The sequence below is a fragment of the Arachis hypogaea genome, chromosome 6, assembly GCF_003086295.3.
Source record: "Arachis hypogaea cultivar Tifrunner chromosome 6, arahy.Tifrunner.gnm2.J5K5, whole genome shotgun sequence".
Classification (NCBI taxonomy): domain Eukaryota; kingdom Viridiplantae; phylum Streptophyta; class Magnoliopsida; order Fabales; family Fabaceae; genus Arachis; species Arachis hypogaea.
The window spans coordinates 6,470,514-6,476,342 of record NC_092041.1 but is presented as its reverse complement, the minus strand read 5'-3'; positions in this window follow the sequence as shown (position 1 = coordinate 6,476,342).

Sequence of the window (5,829 nt, the reverse complement as noted above, 5' to 3'; positions counted from 1 at the left end):
TCTCCGCGGAGACCTCCATTCCCATCTATCTATCTGATAGTTCTAACTAATTATTAATTTCTATATGAATAGAGATGCAAGTATCCATCCTATATAAAAACAACAAGATTTTATACAAAAACTTTAAACGAGGTGGACCAGGTGGGAGACACGACAACAAAAGGGAGAATGGACACGACGGCGAAACACTGCAAACAGAGAGCACGATGTGGTGAGGATAATGGCACGGTGAGGTGTGACGATGGGGTGAGAAGGGAGAGTGGCGAGGAGTGGCTGCAGAGAGGTTGGATGGAGTATGGAATATGGAGTATGGAGTATGGAGAGATCTCTGAATTGAAGAAGGGTTATGGAAATGAGGATTAGGAATTTTGGGTGTGTGTGTGGGTTTCGGGGATTAGTGGGGACGGGGCGGGAAAGCTCGGGGGTCCTCGCGCCTGTCTTGGAGGAATTTTGTCTCCCATCCTTATCTCCACGGTAAAAATTCTCCACAGTTGGATCTCCATTCGGAGCCGTCTCTGCAGGGATCTCTGCATCTCGGAGAGTTTTGTCATCCCTAATTCTTAATTGTGAATACTTTTAATTTGCAAAAAATATTACGTTAACTCTAATTTTTTATACTGGCAAAGACATAATTACAAAATTAAAAGCAGTGTAGGAATCCAATTAAAAAGAAAAAATATAAAAACCTTATTGAAAATTTAGTGATACTACAAAAATTTACAGAGTAATTAAATATTTATTCTTTTTTCTTTCTACGTATAGAATTTAGAATAATGACCAAAATCAGTGTTTAATATTTTTAAAGTCGAATATTTTAGTTATTTAAATTTTAAAATATATAAAATAATTATTTTAGAAATTATTTTGTGTATCTACAAACCAAAAAGACTAAAAGTAATTACATAAGTCAGTCTTTCAAATTTTTAAAATTGGACACTTTAGTTTCTCAGTTTTTAAAATACACAAAATAATTCCTAATATTTGCTTCAATAATTTAATTAGACAATACAATCTCTCTTTGTTAGTCATTAATGGTGACGGCTGAAGTGGATTGAAACGTTAACTCGCACATATAACTATCAAATGTGTATGACGTGGACAAATCAATTCCTATAGAATAAAATACAAAACAGTCATAAGAATTTTAAAATATCAAAACAATCTATAAAAAAAATAAAAAAAATTTTAAAATAATTATTTCAAATTATTTATATATAATTATATTTAAATTAATAAATTTTAATTTCTAAAATTTTTAAGCTCTTTATCTCAAATTTATTTATTTATATATGCAATTTTTTATATATGAATATATATCTAAATAGATTTCTAAAAAATTTTGAATCAAACGTTTTCGGTCCTTACAAAAATTTTATTACGTTAAAATTTTTAAACTTTATAAAAATAAAATATATGAGTCCTTTTTATATTTTTGAGATTTTATTTATCTAAATAAAAATAATAGAATTGACTAAAATAAAAATTTATATGTTTTATTTTTATAAAATTAAAAATTTTGATATAATAAAATTTTTTAATAAATTATAAATTAATTATCCTTTTTCTTTTGAAATTGGACACGTAAAGTAATACAAAACCAAAGTAAAATGTTGAAAGCAGCAACTAAAGCTGCTGGTGTCACAGCTTCACCGAAAGCGTCCCTCTACATATGTATATATCAATTATTCTTCGTATATAAGTGTTTTATTTATAGAAGTTATATAAGTCTATATATTCTATTTCACGTCAGATGTGCCTTTTTTAGCACGTCGATTTTACACGCCTCCTAATTTGACAGATTTTTAAATCAATGCGCGCACGTTCTTTTTTGTGTTGTTACTGCACGGTCTTTTTTTTCTTTTTCTTTTTTTTTTCTCTTTCGTTATCATAGTCACTAACACCACCACCACCACTTCCTTCTCCTCCTCCTCCTCCTCCTCCTCCTCTTTTTTTTTTATTAGAATTTTTTCTCCTCCTTCATTTTTCTCCTTTTCCTCCTTATCTCGTTATTGAAGATAATGAATAATTTAAGTTCAGATTATCAATTGAACCAAAACAAAATTAATTATTGTTTTGAATCCAATCAAGTAGCTAAGGTGTGATTCGATCCTAATTAATTTTTTTGTTAGTAGTTTATGATTTGTAGGTGAATAATGTTTCATTGTTGATTGTTTGAATTGAATATAATGTAAAAGTTTTGCATTAAAAAAATATTTTTCTGTATTTACAATAAATTTGAGTGTAACACAAAGAAATTTGGGTGTATTCTTTAAGAATTTTCGGTGTATGTGTGCTGATAAATTATGCATAATTCAAAACTCTTCTTCTCCCTCCTCTTCATCTTTTTCTTAATCATCATTATCTTTTTCTTTTTTTTCTTAATCATCTTTTTTTATCTTTTCAAGTTTCTTCTTATTTTACTCTTTTAACAAGAATAAAAAAAATTAAACAAAGAAGAAGAAAAAACACATAGTAGTACAAAATTACTTGAAAGAAGATAAATTTACATTCGTTCAACTAAAAAAAGAAAGAAATAAGAAAAAGAAGAAGAAGAAAAAAATGCAGCATTAGAAAAAATATTTTTCTGTATTTGCAGCAATTTGGGTGTAACACGAAGATATTTGAGTGTAATACGAAAATACTTGGGTGTATTGTTTAAGAATTTTTGGTGTATGTGTGCTAATAAGTTTTGTATAATTCAAAACTCTTCCTCTTTCTCCTTCTCATTTTTTACTGCTGCTTCTTCTTTTTTTCATCATCATCACCATCTTCTTCTTCTTTTCTTATTAATCTTTTCCTTTTTGTTTTACCTTCTCAAGTTTCTTCTTGTTTTACTCTCTCACCAACACCACCTCCTCCTCTTCTTTCTCTTTTTTTTTCATTGGAATTTCTTCTCCTCCTTCCTTTTTCTTCTTCTCCTCCATCATCAGTTATCTCGTTGTTGAAGATAATGAATAATTCAAGTTCAGATTGTTAATTAAACAAGAACAAAATTGATTATCTTGAATCCAATCAAGTGGTTGAGATGTAGTTTGATTCTAGTTGATATTTTTGTTAGTAGTGTATGATTCTATAAGTGAATAATGTTTTTATTTGTGAAAATTGTTGTTCATCGTTGATGGTTTGAATTGAATGTAATATAAAGGTATGCATTAAAGAAAATATTTTTCTGTATTTGGGTGTAACACGAAGATATTTGTGTGTATTGTTTAAGAATTTTCGGTGTATGTATGCTGATAATTAAGTTCTACACAATTCAAAACTCTTATTCTCCCTCTTCCTCGTCTTATACTGCTTCTTCTTCTTTTTCTTCATCATCATCGTCATCATCTTCTTTTTTTTCTTATTCATCTTTTTTTTCTTGTTTTATCTTCTCAAGTTTCTTCTTGTTTTACTCTTTTAGCAAGAATAAAAACAAAAAAATCAAATAAAGAAGAAGAAGAAACGCATAATGATACAAAATTACTTGGAAAATGATGAACTTACATTCATTCAACTAAAAGAAAGAAAGAAATAAGGAAAAAAAGAACAAAAAAATGCAGCATTAGAGAAATATTTTTCTGTATTTGCAGCGAATTTGGGTGTAACACAAAGATATTTGGGTGTATTGTTTAATTATTTTTGGTGTATATGTGCTGATAAGTTCTGCATAATTCAAAACTCTTCCTCTTCCTCCTCTTCATCTTCGGTTGCTTTTTCTTCTTCATCTTCTTATTTCATGTTCTCATAATCTTCTTAAGAGGTCAAACAAAGAAAAAAAATAAAAAATACATAATGTTACAAAATTAATAGAAAGAGAAGGAGGAAAAAAATGCAGCAACAACAGTAGTAATAAAAAAATAATGATGGAGATGAAACATGCAAAGAAAAAGGAGAAAAAAAAAAGAGGAGGAGGAGGAACGCGAAACACGCTATGAAAACTGTTAAGTAACGCGCGTTTTAATGACTTGTAAACCAAAATGGCTTGTATATGTAGCACTTCTGATATATATATATATATATATATATATATATATATATATATATATATATATATATATATATATATATATATATATAAGAGCAATGCTAGGAAACCAAAATGATATTAGTAAAAAATCAGCCAAAATATTTTTGGTGAATCCAAATTTTCTACGAATTAATATATATGGATGTTTCTTCTGCTAAGTATCAGAATGTTTCTTTTTCATACTAAATGGATGTTTTTTTATATATTTTTCGAATTTTTTTGTATTGTAAATGTGAATGCCTCTATTTCCTTAAAAATTTCATATTTTTTTTAAATTTTATAGATATTTAATTATTTTTGCTAAAATATAATTAAATATTTCTTTTGTTAAGTATTAGGATATTTTTTTCATATTAAATGAATATTTTTTTATATTTTTGTTTAAATGCTTGTAACATCCACGAGAAATTTTGTTTATAACCTGGTTGGTAACATTTAAGTCTAAGATTACAAAGGAAGAGAAATTTATTGTCCCTAACAAATCATCTACATAGGATGATGATGGTATTTATGTAGTAACAGAAATAAATGAGTGAGAAGGTGGATTTGGATTGAACTTGACAGATTCCTTTCATATGAGTTCCTTGACATCCTCTTCAGTGCATGTTGGATGTTCAAAGTCAAAACTGAATGGCCTAGGACAAACCGGCTCATCATTGATGGCCTCCATCGCCTCCTTAGATAGCACAATCGGCCTCAGGCTTTAGTTACTTGGTCTCGATGCGCCTGTTCCGGAAATTCCGAGACTCGAACCCGAGTCCGAACATAAGGTTCACAAGCTCCCGATCTGGTAAAGACAGTTCCGACTAGAAGCAGAAGCGATCGAAAGAGTGGGTTGCGGTGGGGAGGCGGAGAGGGCCTGACGGTGAGAGAGAGATTGATTGTTAGAGGTGGGTAGATTAATGTGAGAGAGAAAAAAGAGAGGTTTTTATAGGTTTTAATTAGATTTAGTTAATCAATTTTTAATTTTTTAAATTTTGAATTTAAAAAATTTAAAATTAATTATTAATATAAATTAATGTGGTTTTGTTTAGTTTTTGGCTGATAACCTTTTGGTTCTATATACTTTTCCTATATATAAACTCGGCCATTAGTTTTTTAAAATTTTGGCTATAATGAATATTAAATTTTAAAAAATATAGATATAAATTATATATTTTTTATATATAAATATTTATAAATATGAGTATTAATTATTATTATCATATATTAACTCAAAATTATATGTATAAATTTTATAAAATATGAGTACAAATTATTACTGATTAAATAATAATAAAAAATAATAAATTTTAATAATTTTCTAACATTCATGTACTAATTCGTCGAGAGCAAATTGATAGAGTGAAATTGGTCTCCAATAAAATTTCAAGTGAATTATCAATTATGTTTACTAAATAACGAAATTATATCATTTTTACGTAACTTATATATTGAAATTAAAGGATAAAATTGGTGCCACATACTTATTTTTTCCTTTGATCATTAAAAAAATATTACTTATACTTTAAATTTTTAGGTTTAGTCCATCTTTTTTGTGTAAATAATATTATTTAATTAATTTAAATATTCATTTTATAAAAAAATATTTATTTTTATAAAAAATTACTTATTTTTTAGTTTTTTTTTCTCCTCTAAAGATTGAATAATAAACAATTTTCAAAGAATATCTAGTTGCACATCGCTGGTTAAAAAGAAAATTCAAAGGCTCTAAAATAATATTAAAAAGATGTTATATAAAATAGAAAAGTTGGTGAACTCTGTTTTAGTGATGTCCATGTCTTGCAAATCTTACACCAAAGTCTCCTTACCCTTCAACT